Source organism: Podarcis tiliguerta (genome assembly GCF_965153285.1).
Source record: "Podarcis tiliguerta genome assembly, chromosome: 4".
In the NCBI taxonomy this organism is placed as follows: domain Eukaryota; kingdom Metazoa; phylum Chordata; class Lepidosauria; order Squamata; family Lacertidae; genus Podarcis; species Podarcis tiliguerta.
In genome coordinates, this window is record NC_139537.1 from 80,514,507 (window position 1) to 80,529,517 (window position 15,011).

Below are 15,011 nucleotides of genomic sequence, written 5' to 3' on the forward strand. Positions count from 1 at the left end.
GGCAGAACAGAAAGTTTGCACTGCTGCTTCTAACATTTCCTAACAAGCTTTCCATTTGCCTCATAAATACAAAGTTGTCAAGCTGCTGTGTGTCATCTTGCAGGCAATATTATTCACAGTACTTTAATCTCCGAATGATTTTCAAAAGTAATGGTCCAGTATGCTCCACTGATCGCAGTATATATTTACAACCTACATGCAGGGGGGAAAACCTGGCAACCATTTGCCAGAGATGGCAATGGCATGGACTGTTACTTCTACTTTTCTTGACTTTGTTCCAAGAAATGTCACATTCTGCATGCAAATATTACATGCCTTATTCTGAAGTATATTTTGCAGAACTTGCCATTATTTGATAGAATCAGCATGGCGGGAGAAAAAAGACACAGGTAAAAGAGTGACAATATGGTATTTATTTTGTTTGCTTGAATATCTGTCTTTAACCTATTTTTCTATATGCAAAGCAACCAACAGAGTCCAGTGATGGAATGGGTGACTGTGTCCATTTCAGCTTCTGTTTCTTGTTTCTTTTTTCCACTCTTACTTGTTTTTGTTTTATTTAAATTTTTCTATACTGCTTTTCAAAAAAAACGTGTCAAGGTGGTGTACAACAATGTGAAACAATAAGGCTTCATAGAAATGTGTACATCATGTAGTAGGCCAAGAATGAACAACAAAAAGTGAACTAACTGGTTGATCAGTTCAGTTCTTAAGTTCAGTTCTCCACATTTCCACATCAGTTTGCCAGTTAAAAAAAAACTCATAAAAACTCATCAGCATAGTATGACTTTCTCCTAATATAAACACTTTATGAGTGGAAGGGCAAACTCTACTATCCTGAAACTGGGACACCCATCTCCAGAGTGTTTCCAAGTAAACACTTTTGCTTTCTGCTACATACAAGTACAGTGGTACCTCGGGTTAAGAACTTAGTTCATTCTGGAGGGCCGTTCTGAGCCTGAAACTGTTCTTAACCTGAGGTGCCACTTTAGCTAATGGGGCCTGCCGCTGCCACACAATTTCTGTTCTCATCCTGAAGCAAAGTTCTTAACCCAAGGTACTTTTTCTGGGTTAGAGGAGTCTGTAACCTGAAGCATCTGTAACCCCAGGTACCACTGTATAGCAGTGGACTGGGATTGCCTCTGCCAACAGAAACCATAAGCTGTGAAATAGACAGGACCTCTCTATGGTCTGCTTTTTGGGCTGTGTTCATGTTTTAAAAAATGATTGTTTTCGATGTTTATTTTTTTAAAAAGCTTGGGTTGTTTTTAAAAAAGAATTGTCAGGATTTAACCAAAGTACGCTCCATGGAAACATGCATATTTTATGGTGTGTTTTTTTAAATAAATAAAATAAATAGATAAATCACCATAGTAACAGTTTGTTTAAACGTTATATGTGAGGCAGTATTCAAGAAGCATGCTTAATGGATATGAAATGGCAAAGTAATAAACAGATTACATTTTTAGCAACCAGGGTGGCAATTTGTAGTATGTACGTGATCTGAATAGCACAGTCTTTTTGCATTAAGGCTTTGCAAATATTTATTTTAACCATTGACAAAATTAACTTAGCTTTAGTCTCCAATGTCCACCGGCAATGTCAATTATAGCCTCTCTGCCCTCTGGCAGATAGCCACTTACATTTCTCAAACATAATAATGGGTGTGTGTCAGCAACTCTTTGAGCTTCTTCGCCTGCAGAATCAGCTTGGAATCTATCCTAACAAACCGCACAGCATAAACAACGTGCAGAGAGACATCAGTTGACCTTATCAAAGCAGAAGTCTGTATATAATTGAGCACATTTAACCTGGTTACCTGTTGCAGACAATGTTCAAAATGCAGTAAAGACTGACTGTCAAATGAGAAACATGGTGTGTCTGAAAATATACAGGGGTTGTATTCATTGTGCAGCTAAGCTGAACGTTCTCCTTGAGCAAAAGAACATTCTTCCCCCTCTCCTCTCCACATGCCCCTAAAATCTGTTCTATGGGTTTCACCAACCCTCTGAGACAGTTTTGGGAAAAGTGCAGGGGGAGGAGAAGGGGAAGGTCTCTTGTGCTAACACTAATACTTGCACTAGTGCAAAAAGTTTCGGTTTCTCGTTTTTCCAATCACCAGTTCTCCACATTTCCACGTCAGCTTGCTGTTGTCATTTTTAAATTCCTCATGAAGATTCATTAGCATTTTAGTACAAATTCCTCTTGAAATACGCATTTTTGTGGGTAAATTCCTGCCGGTATGCACGTTTTTGCAAAGCCATCCCCCCAATATCATGCATTTCTGTGTCTTATTTTCTCTAATACAGTATATGCATCTTTAGGCACACTGCTCTAGTAGATGCATTTTTATACATATTACTTGGCTGGAGAACTGTATTACCAGAATTTGGAGAAGTGTGAATTTTGAAGAATAGCTATGTTTCGATTCATGGATTGTTTCGAAAGGTGCAGATGTGGTAAATTCTCCTTTAATGCAATCTGGATCAGATTTCTCCGTATAAGCATACATGAGTGGAAGTAAACATGCCTTGTGTTTCTTGTTATAAATACATTTGCTTTTGTCACCAGTGCTTTAAACATGCTAGCGCACATTTTCCCCACGTGCAATTTAAAGTGACTGGAGCTGATGAAAGTTATAGTCCAAAACATCTGGAAGACAACAGGTTGGTGAAACTGCTTTAAAGTATTCTTCTTTTTTCCTTCCTTTTCCTCTTCTGAGCCTCAGCATCCCCCCCCCCCTTTTCTCCCTTGCTCTCTTCTAGTAATTGCCTTCAGGCAGTGTGTGTGCTAGGGAGGGAGAGAGAGAGAGAGAGCGCTAGGTAGCAAGGGAATTAATTAACAGGCATCTTGTATGGCTATGCCTCTGTAGCTGCTGAATGATGTGTTCGAGAGATGTTGGACAATCAATTATACCGGGAGGCTTGATGCTGAAATTTTGCCAATGCAAAAAAGATTTCCAGTATGCCTTGTGGTGTTTTGTTTATACATAGTGCATTCCTTTAAAAAAAAACCCCAAAAAACCCAATCACCTTGAATATTGCTCCCTTATTTTTTAAAAAAGATAAAATATTACCACCACGGTTCAGACAGGAGCACACTCTGAGGTTTTCCTGCAGCATTTAGCAAGGCTTGTATTCAAGACAGCTAATTTCATTGTAACTTAACAAGTCGGTATGACATAAACCATCAGTCCATTTTCAGGGTGAATGAACAGATCACCCCACTCCTTTATGCTGAATTTCAGGGCAAGTAGTAGCACACAGAACAGTCTTACTACTTTAAGTCTTACTACTACTTTGTCCTGACGTAGTTATCCCTGTTCCAAAACATGCACATAATTTTGAGGTACACAGTATTTCTTAATAACAGCCTGATAAACCCATCATTGCCCGCAGCATAAACTCTTGTTTATTTTGTCTTGTTGCCTTTGGTCAAGAGGTGTTGCAGGTTTGGAAGCCCAAGAATAGTGATGGAAGTCATGATGCCTTGGTTAGAGATACCCCCACCTGTTGTCAATTTCCTGTCTAGAGCAGCAATGGTCTTACAAGCCCCCTTCTAACTGGATTCAGATTTAATCATGCTTACAGTAAACCCACTAAAATTAGTGGAATTTGGAAATTTAGAACTGAAGCATGCCCCAGAGCACATAAGTAAACTTATTTGTGGCCCTTGTGAAAAACTAAGCAAAAAAAAAAAAAGTTACTTCTACATGAAAATAAAATGGTAGGCCTTTGTAGGCCTGATCAAGAATATTTCATTACACTCTTTGTGACAGCAGCAAAAGAGGAAAACCCGTCAGAGTCCGCAGGCAGGAACATCTGTTTGACACCAAACAGATGCTGGCATGTTACAGAGGTAGAAGCTAGACTACTCTTGCCTTAAAATCAAGGTAATTACAGTATGAACCTTGGTTTCTGGGACAGGTTCTGCCTCCACCGTGCCGCCAGCAAACAACTGATGAGGACTCCTAACCTGCTAAATCTCCTTTAACACTTATTAACACACTTGCAGGTGAGATGGCAGATACCTGTAACATCCCATTACAACCCAGGCTTTGAAACTAACTACACATTGTGTGTTTTGTTAAAGCAAACTATTTCAGCAACAGTGTGTTTGTGTGTGTGTGTGTGTTTTCTGATGTTTTCAAACTATTGGGTTACATCACCCATTTCTTTCTGAAAAGCTAATCTGCACATTGTGTTAAAATTGCATGGCTTGTAGTTATGCCAGTGGGTTTTTAAAAAAGTGTTTATTTTGTGTATGTGTGTGTGTGGACTCCCATCAGGACTGCAGCACATAGGGAAGGAAGGTTTAACTCAACCCTCCCCAGCTTTGATTCTGACAGATCCCATTCCTCTGAACTTGACATACCAATGGGGAGACTTCCATTGATGCCAATGGGATATTTTTGTTCTCCCCCAGTCACCAGGGTATGATTTCTATCAGGATTATGGATGGGGAGGGAAGGATTTATTTGTTTTAATAATAATAATAATAATAATAATAATAATAATAATAATAATAATAATAATTCTACCCCGCCCATCTGGCTGGGTTTCCCCAGCCACTCTGGGCGGCTCCCAACACAATATTAAAAACACAATGAAACATCAAATAATAAAAACTTCCTTAAACAGGGTTGTCTTCAAGTGTCTTCTAAAAGTCAGATAGTTGTTTATTTCCTTGAAATCTGATGGGAGGGCGATGCTAGAAGAATGCTGGAATGAAGTTATATGGTTTTAGCAGAAATGTTATAAAGAATTAAGCAAAAACTGATTGTTAATGGGTTGAAGTGGAAAATTTAAAGTTAAATTGTGTTAAGATAAATTATAGAACAAAAAATTGGAAAAGAGGGAAAGGATTTGCTGAAATAGCTAATTGAACTAGAATACAAAAAAGGGAGGTGTGAGGAGGTCGATGAAACAAGTAAATGAAAGGTAAAGATAAGGAAATGTTGGATGTGTTTTTAAATGTTTTAGTTTTTTGTTGTTCTGATGTTTTGTTTTGTTTTTGTTTTGTTTTTTTCTCTTTATGTATTGTTTCAAATCTTGTATTGTTTCTTTTTGTCTTTTGTTTCTTTTCTGTAACTATTAAATTTCTAATAAGAAATCTGATGGGAGGGCGTTCCACAGGGCGGGCGCCACTACGAAGAAGGCCCTCTGCCTGGTTCCCTGCAACCTTACTTCTCACAGTGAGGGAACCGCAAGAAGGCCCTCAGAGCTGGACCTCAGTGTCCGGGCTGAACGATGGGGGTGGAGACGCTTCTTCAGGTATACTCGGCCGAGGCCGTTTAGGGCTTTAAAGGTCAGCACCAACACTTTGAATTGTGCTCGGAAATGTACTGGGAGCCAGTGTAGGTCTTTCATGACCAGTGTTATATGCATTCCAAAACCACTTAATATTTAAAAACCTCTTAAGTGTACAGAAATGCAACATAATAATGCAACATAAATGTAGTATCACAAAAATGAAAACACAATGTTAAAACCATTAAAACTGTATTAGATAAACAGATAAAAACAGGAATTCAGTAATAACAGGGTCCAGTCTTACGGGTCAGGGAAAGCTTGGGTTAAATCTCCCTTCTTCATACACCTTGGAAATTGGAGAGCCCTGGATCTAGGAGTAAGTTTTTTAAATCCCCTGCCATGGCTGCAATCCATGAAATTAATGTAAGCCATGGTTATGTCCTTATAGAAAATAGTGTTAGCTCACGATTGATTTTATAGCCATAATCATTTGTTTTTTTATAAGCAGTCATATATAAGTATTAATTTTAATACCATTCATTTACAGTGTAATAATATGCATATCAACTCAGAAGTATGTCCCACTGAGTCCCATTGAGCTTTCTTCTATGTAAATGTGTAAAGGATTGTAGCTTTAATAAGTTATCCATTGAACCATATTTGTCTGAGCTTCTGTTTTAAATAAACCAGAAACGAACCCTGGGTAAGTGCCTGGAACCCCAGTCAGAGATTGGGGTGGCGCACACCAATATCCTGAGAGATATTTTTCTTCTCCCTTATTTGATAAATGCTTTTGCTGCCTGCAAAGTCACATCATGTGTAGCTGTTTGCAAATATTTTGTACATAGATGCCCATGTTGACTGTTTATTTGAATAAAAGGGGGTGGGGATCCAATAATTGTTATGGAAGCGTTTTCTTTTTAGTCATATGTAAAAGAAACAGATGGTGTGGTATGAAACAAAATTTCCTTGTTTTGCTCATAAGGTTATCCTGTACTTTTTGAAATGTTGATTGGGGGGAGTATGGGACACGGGTGGCGCTGTGGTCTAAACTACTGAGCCTCTTGGGCTTGCTGATTGGAAGGTCGGCAGTTTGAATCCCCGTGACGGAGTGAGCTCCCGTTGCTCTGTCCCAGCTCCTGCCAACCTAGCAGTTTGAAAGCACACCAGTACAAGTAGATAAATAGGTACCTCTGCGGTGGGAAGGTAAATGGCATTTCCATGTGCTCTGGTTCTATTGTGCCAGAAGTGGTTTTGTCATGCTGGTCACATGACCCGGAAAGCTGTCTGTGGACAAACGCCGGCTCCCTCAGCCTGAAAGCGAGATGAGCGCCGCAGCCCCATAGTCGCCTTTGACTGGACGTAACCATCCAGGGGTCCTTTACCTTTTTACCTAGGGAAGAGGAAATAATTGCATTTAAAGTACTTACATAAATAACAATTTAACACATGATTTTGTAAAACAGTATTCTAATTTGGTACTATGAAATGCAGTATAAAGTAGGTAAGATGGTCCAGTGGAATAGGGAATGACATGGTGGGGGATGAGAACAAAATACAGTTTGGGGGGGGGAAACCATTTTGCTTTGCTTAATCACAGTTTTCACACCATTATCCGAAGGATAGAATCCCAAGGATCACACATCTGGTGTTCTGAACTTCAGTAATGTGGTGGTAAGTGCTGTAATCTTCCAAGAATGTGTGAAACCTAGAATTAGCACCACTGGGTTGAATATAATAACAACACTAAAAAAAAATTTAAAATGTCAGTCCAGTGCATAAATCAATATCCAATTTTCTCAAACACACAGCTTAGCTTGGCTCTCATCACAGTGAACTTGACCACTCTGTAGAATGTGCTTCCATGTTAGCAGCCCTCAAATAATCGGTTGCAACTCAATATTCCCTTCTAGGAGGAGAGTGCAACAATATACTGCACCAATATACTGCCGTGCAAGATTCCAGGGGTTCCAGTCGCTTGCCCAGAGGTCGTGTTTCCTTTTGGAATGAGGCCCAGTGGAGACTGTCGTGTCTTTACGATATATGGTTTATTTGCATTTACTGTATATACAACCTGAGCCTACGATGGAGGGGTTTGCAGCATTAACACTCCAAAAGTGTCTTTTTTCTCCTATAGTCGCAGCCTTGGATTCAAGCAGAAATATGGCTCAAACTTTCTCTCCAGCTGCTGCTTTTTCTTCTGGGCTACACCCATACCAAACTCTGGCTTCGTCCTTCTAACTAACCACAAGCTGGGATAGAGGGCCCCACCCATTGCTATCTCACACAGAGTCCCTTTCCTTTGTTTCCCTTAATGGTCCATCACCCAGACTATCAGCTCAACACAGAACACTTGGTTTATACTTTTAACAGTTGCAGGATCCAAGGGTTCGAAGGATCTTGCATACAGCTTCCTTTCTCCCTCCTTTCAGCTTCAGTTGGATAAGGCAACTTTGTACAATTCGACATTGTTCACTAATAAAACAAATTATAACCTTTACCATACCTATAACTAGTCAATATCAACCCATGAGGCTTTAATGTCATCCGTTAAGTGATTTGATCCCCTCCTAAATCCCAGAGGGGTTGCAAACAGGAGACATAAGCCTTGTACTTGGTTTACCTGCTCTCATCCCTCAGGGCTAGACAGCTGAGTGCTAAGGGAGAGTCTGGAATAAAGAAGTCCAAGAATTGATAGAAATTAAAACGGGAGAGGAAATTGCCCGCCTCTGCTTATTCATGCCCAGGACAGAAAAAAACCTGAAGCAACAACAAAATATTACAAAAATACAGTGTTACAGATAAAAATGTTCCATTAATACAAGGTTAAAGGTAAAGGTAAAGGTACCCCTGCCCGTACGGGCCAGTCGTGTCCGACTCTAGGGTTGTGCGCCCATCTCACTTAAGAGGCCGGGGGCCAGCGCTGTCCGGAGACACTTCCGGGTCACATGGCCAGCGTGACGAAGCTGCTCTGGCAAGCCAGCACCAGCGCAGCACACAGAAACGCCGTTTACCTTCCCGCTATAAAGCGGTACCTATTTATCTACTTGCACTTAGGGGTGCTTTCAAACTGCTAGGTGGGCAGGAGCTGGGACCGAAGACGGGAGCTCACCCCGCTGCGGGGATTCGAACCGCCGACCATGCGATCAGCAAGCCCTAGGCACTGAGGTTTTACCCACAGTGCCACCCGCGTCCCTAATACAAGGTTACTAATATATATAAAGCAATAACAAATTGTTTTCCTTCTGACACACCCTCCCTCTCAGTCTCTGAGTTCTGAGCCAGGGTCCAACAAACTCGGCTCATGCACAAAAATCTCACAATGAGAAGAGTTCCTGGAAACAGCAGGCATCACCCTAGTCTCTCACTCTAGACTTGGTTACTTGGGGCGGGCCCATGGTAGATGGTACTTGCTCATTCTGTACACTGCTGTGTCCCATTCAGCTGCACCCTCCATACCTAGCTGTTGAGTTTCCCAGGGGGTCCGGAGGATGGGGAAACGGTCCCACCACCATCACTCACAGCTCTTCACTCTCTGTCCTTACCTCCTCCTCCAGCTGCGATTCGCTGCTGTTACTGCTTTCAGTCAGCAAGCAATATGCAGTTGATTATGTCCGCCCCGCCTACTCACCTTGCCTTGTGTCACCTGTGCATTGACATGAATGGGATGAAATAACATAATGGCACCATAATTTTGCCATGGTGGACAGCAAGATGAATAATGTAGTTTTTGGTAGAAGATGAACTGCAGGAAAACGGAAACATATGGCAAATACACCTTGGAACGGAAAATGATGCCTTCTTGCATCCCTAGTAGGACGACTTTAATTGGATTCTCAAGGTTTATGAGCAACGTTTGCTCAAGTAATACTGTATATATTGCCGATAAGTCATAGCACACTCCAAATTACCTTTTATTAAGACACATCAGGTTCAAAGCATTCTAGCAAAAAAGCTACTGAACAGAGACAAACAACATTTGCTGCTGTTTATGGGATGTTATAATTGGCCTGAGGGTTAGAAAGGAGTACTTAATAATCAAAGAGGCCCTTATGTTTGAGGTTCAGCTCGTGAGGTTACTGGCAAGCCCATTTATAAAGTACACAAAATTTTGTAAGGAAATGCCACGCTTTGTAGTGGATAGACAGCAGACGCACATATCAACACTTCCAGCTTTAATAGCTGTACTGGAGAGAGTCATGACCTTCTCCACATCTTCTCATTAGGAAAAGGAATACTAATGCTATTGATTCACTTCCTCAACAGTGTTGTGGTTTGGCACACTGCAGCTCTCCTTCACAAAGGAGTGTGAGAAGGGAGAAAGCAATTCTTGTTCCCTGTGCAGATGTGCCTTTTCTGAACTGAGCATGTGTAATTTTCCCAAACAGATTTCAGACAGCCACGAACAAATTTGATCTGATGGCTAGATATACGCTGCCCCTTCAAACTGCTGCCAAGTATATCCTAAACAGCCTCATTTTGTGAAGGTTTATAAAGCAAAGGAATCCTGATATGTGTAAATCTGGCAATCTATAGTCAGGATTGTAGGGATGTGAATACCGTATATTTCTGTGTATAATACCAGGGGGTTTTTTACCAAAAAAAATTGGTTTAAAATTTGGGGCTAATCTTATACGTGAGTAGTGCTGAGAGGTGTTTTGGAGTCCCCAAAAATATACATGGGGGCGTTTTATGCACGGAAAAATACGGTAAATGCTAGGAGAGGATATATCTGTTAAATATCCTTCTGTATGTTCAGCAGAGTGCATCCCTTTGCAGTTTAAGAGGGAAGCTTAGACAGGCTAGTTTTAGCTTTTTAGTTTTAAGTAATCCAGGATGCTTTAAGGCAGACTTTTCTTCCCCTTAAAATAATAATCACACAAACAGTCTTGTAAAAGATAAAGGTAACATTTGCTCACTCAGAATACTAGCTGAAGATACAGCCACTTCGTTCAGGCAGGCTTAAAATAGCAAATACATGCTTAAGCCTAGCTTAAGATGGTGTCTGAACAGTGGACTTAGCATATGTTCTTGCATTTCTGGCTTGGTGATGAGATGAAGAGCAAAGAGGAAGTGCCCAGTTAGGTGAGGAGGTTATAGATAGCTATAGTGGGAGTGGCGCTCAGAGTTCACTCTAGCAAACTTACAGGAAAACTCCATGAGCTTCAGCTCCTATGATGTGCCTATCTAGCAAATATGCATCGTTGGTTTGACTGCACTGTAAATACCTCACAAGGATCACGCCCACTTCCTCTCCCACTTCCCCAAATTGCTGTCTCTGCCAGCTCTGTCATCATCCCCTAACCTCTGTGCATCTTCCCAAACTTGGTACCCTTTGATAGGTGAAAGGTGTACACTGGGAGCCACCAGCTGTACATGCACAGGTCTTCCACACAACTGCATGCTTTTATGCGGATGATGAAAAAGGTGAATTAGGTGTGATTTTGCTCCTTCCATGATTTCATGATGCTGCTGATGAATATTTTAATTTATTATGTACCCTTCACCCTGAGGTTCCACAATGATAAGGATTTATGAAGAGGACTTTTAAAATGCACATCAAGCAGGGGGGCAAATTCTCATCCACCCCTTTCTGGCCTGTTGTCTAGACCCTTCATCTGCCACCATCAGGAATGAGTGTTTTCCCTACATCAGCAAGAGGAATAGATGGAAGTCGCTGTAATTACTTCGTCTCCTGCTTGATGATGGTTGCATTCGAAGGTAAACGCTTGCTATCTGGGTTGCTACCTGGCGGGCCTAAAAACATGCAAAGTAGCCATGTAGAACTTTGCCACACTCAGTGGATTATGCCAATGGCTGTACACTCAATAGGGAACCAAATACCAGCCAATCACTCAGTGGGGAACATAATAGCAGCCACTCACAGTTCCCTAGCAAAATGCACCTGTATGATACATGAACAAACATTTAAGTTACTGAGCATTTGGCACTGTTATGACTTTAAGGCTCAAGCAGATGACAAAGTTTTGTTCATACCTTTGCTAGGAAAAAATCTAGTCTTCCCTCCCTTCCCCCTCCCCCCCACTAATGGGGGCCCTGTCATAATACTCAGGGCTTTTGATCAAGACTTTTCAACATTACAGGTTCTGTAGCCCCACATGATCCATTTGTTATTAAATCATTTTTAATGCTTCAGTATCTTCAAATTGCGCAGGGACCTCATTAGTATTGTTCTCTTTGCAGCAAAGTCCCAAATTGCCATGCAGTAGAAATCAAAATGGTCTTCTATCCAAGTATTGTCATGCAAATATTTGGTACCTTATAAAATTTTATAGTATCATTATGCAAGTCCTTATATCTTTTCTTCTGTGACCTATATGCAACATTGGTTTCCCTTTATTAATTTCTTAGATTCAGCTAAGGAACCTGTTAAATACTCCCTCAAATTGTGATTTTAAATTTTACATTGTTTGCCGCTGCTACTGCTACTATGGCATGGTTTGAGATAGACAGCTAATGAGCATGAAAATCCTTCTGCAAGTAAAAATTTCAGCAGAGCACACCATCATGTATGATTTGGTAGAGTCCTTTGCACTTGAACCTGAGTATTTAAAGCATATATTATTACAGTGGTACCTCGGTTTAAGAACAGTCCGGTTTAAGAACGATTTGGTTTACAAACTCCGCAAAACCAGAAATAGTGTCTTAGTTTGAGAACTTTACCTTGAATGTGAATATTCCCCCTCCTCTTCTGTTAGGAACTGATCTTCCTGCGATTGCATTCCTCAATCTTCAGATCCAGACCAGCCCCTGACACACAATCACCAATCTGTTGATGTCGGGGGGGGGGGGGGAGGTATAAAAGGACAATTCCTGGATGCCAAGATCCAAGTTTGGGGCAAATAGTCAGTAGTGAGAAAACCGCAGCTGCACTGCAGCTGGCTGTGCATTTCACCATTGTCAAGAAATTTACAGATGATCACACTCTTGCCCAGAGTATAGGACAGTGGAGTCATTCATGTTTTTGTGGCAGACAGCCTGGAGCAAAGAGCACAGCACTGTCCTGGGTACAGTTACACAATTCACATCTACATTTCAAAGCCTTGTCTTTGGAGTCACTATGCCAAATGCTAACACAAAACAAGGCTATCAAAAACATGGTTTTCATATTACACGTCAGTGCTCCTCAAGGGCTCAAGCCGAGAAGCCTCTTCTATACATAACGGAAAAGGGTATTTAACTTATTGGGGCTGAATGATCGTTTGTGGCATGCTCCCAGAGAAAACAGGGACACTGAAGTGTCATCTATTTTACGCTTGCTAGGAGTGCCCAAGATGCACAGTTTTGCATCCTATAGTGAGATGAGCGAGGGGCAGGAGTTGGCGCATGGCAAAACAGAATCAAGATGTGGGACGTTTACACTGCATCTTCCTACCAGGTGTGCAGCATCAGAGGTCTACCAGAGGTCAGCTTCATGAGATTGGGTCCATGCAAAGCAGGGGTGAGTTTTGCTTATTCTCTTTCTTCTGGTAACATTGCAAAATGAGAAATATGCATTATAATGCAATGGTCTGAATAATTGCTGCTCCAGAGAAGTGGACACGGAGCAATGGATCCAAACTACAAGAAAGAAGATTCCACCTAAACATTAGGAAGAACTTCCTGACAGTAAGAGCTGTTCGACAGTGGAATTTGCTGCCAAGGAGTGTGGTGGAGTCTCCTTCTTTGGAGGTCTTTAAGCAGAGGCTTGACAACCATATGTCAGGAGTGCTCTGATGGTGTTTCCTGCTTGGCAGGGGGTTGGACTCGATGACCCTTGTGGTCTCTCCAACTCTATGATTCTATGATTCTAATTCCCCAGGACATAAAAAAAAAAAAGTTCACGGAATAATATGGGTGCCACAAGACTCTTCGTTGTATATTCTGCACAGCTACTCCTCTCCAAATTGCTACAATGATATGGTATCACATAAAAGCACTTATTTCAGTGAGGTTGCACTGCTTCTAATTATTTCTTTAGTCATGTTAAAATATATTAATTAACAGCTGCCCTCTATAGCTACGGTGCTTTATATAGTACAAAAGAACAGGTCCCTGCCCCCAAGGGATATTATTAGATTAAAATATTCATATGATCCTTATTAAAATGCATACCTTCCAACAATACAGAGATGAAAACGGGGACATTCTTAAAAAAAGATCCATTCATTTAATCCAAAATAGATGGATGAAGAAGGTTTTATAAGTAAACTGGCCATTTCCTTTTCTTAAACTTAAGGAAAATCCAGTAGAATCTTTAATCCCATAAATGACTTAGAGATAAGGTATACTTGTGCAGGAGTCCCATGGACTGCAAGAAGATCAAACGCATCCATTCTTAAGGAAATCAGCCCTGAGTGCTCACTGGAAGGACAGATCGTGAAGCTGAGGCTCCAGTACTTTGGCCACCTCATGAGAAGAGAAGACTCCCTGTAAAAGACCCTGATGTTGGGAAAGATGGAGGGCACAAGGAGAAGGGGAGGACAGAGGATGAGATGGTTGGACAGTGTTCTTGAAGCTACAAACATGAATCTGACCAAACTGCGGGTGGCTGTGGAAGACAGGAGTGCCTGGCGTGCTCTGGTCCATGGGGTCACGAAGAGTCGGACACGACTGAACGACTAAACAACAACAACATACTTGTGCAGATTTATATAATAGGTGGTTATTGGGGTGGGCAGGTAAAGGACAAGCAGTCCACTGGTGTTCCAAACTAGCCTCACCACATTACCCATGTGAAATGATAGTGCCTTAGAGATCATTCATATGCATATAGATGAGGAGTGAGGAGACTGCAGCTCTCCAGCTATTGCTAAACTATAGCTTCCACTATGCCTGACCATTTGCCATTCTGACTGGAACTGATGGGAATTAAATTCCAGCAACATGTGGAAAGCTACAAACTCTTCACCCTGAGAGATGCATCTGCCTCACATTCAGGGGATTTAGATACTGGCTGGTGTGGGTGGAGCCTGGTTTTTAAAAAGACATACGGTATTTCTTGCTATACAATATATGCACTGGTCTTTCGTCATGCTGTGATGACAGTCTAAGCCATTAGAGGGCACAAGAGGCGCAATGACTGAGCCAAGATGTGGAAGTCAGCCCTTGCAGGAATCCACATCAGAGCCTGAATGGGTCACCTTGGGAGGAGCAGGATGGGAAGGCAAAGTGTTGCCATGAGCTGCTTACAGTGGGCTCCCCTCCCTCCCTCCCTCCCTCCCTCTCTTTCCAAATTCTTGCTCTGCCATACTCATCCTTCCACTGCAATATTAGAAGGCAACTCCATGAAAAATCCTTGTAGAAGATCCAACTGAATGAAGGTTCCTCCTTTGTTGCTCTCCCTACTCAAGGAGGTGTCCCGTGGCACACTGGCAAGTCACAAAACTGCAATGCTGTCTATGCAGCTTGTTTCCCCATTCATCAAATTAGTACAGGGTGTTGTGAGGCCTGGGTTGCTTGCAGGTCTTCTGACTCCGAAATCATTGAAGTTTCATTACTAAAACTGGATTTTGTTGGAGGATATTACTTTGTCTTTTATTTCCTATATAAAGAGATGTTGGTGATTGGTTCAGTATGCACCTCCCTCCTCAGCCCCCCCCCCCGAAGATTTTGGCATGAATTTTAAAAAATCCAGATGAATGAGACCTCATGCTCCTATAATAAAAATAAATAAATAAACAGAAGTCAATTTGTTTTTGATTTTTAAACAATGCCCCATGCTTGCCACCTGAAACAGCTACTTCAGTCTCTCTCATA

General features: G+C 41.4%; 1 protein-coding gene across 2 annotated transcripts in view; it reads left to right on the forward strand.

The window, feature by feature from the left end:
* Positions 1-6,852: 6,852 nt before the first annotated feature.
* TMTC4 (transmembrane O-mannosyltransferase targeting cadherins 4) overlaps positions 6,853-15,011 on the forward strand; it is a 71,737-nt gene continuing 63,578 nt past the window's right edge. The window contains exons 1-3 of one of the 2 annotated variants that reach the window (XM_083437786.1): positions 6,853-6,926; positions 10,766-10,973; positions 12,652-12,714. The gene's annotated coding sequence lies outside the window, so the exon portion shown is untranslated. Of the gene's footprint in view, positions 6,927-10,765; positions 10,974-12,649; positions 12,715-15,011 lie in introns of those variants that run through there. The other variant, XM_083437787.1, reaches the window with a different exon arrangement.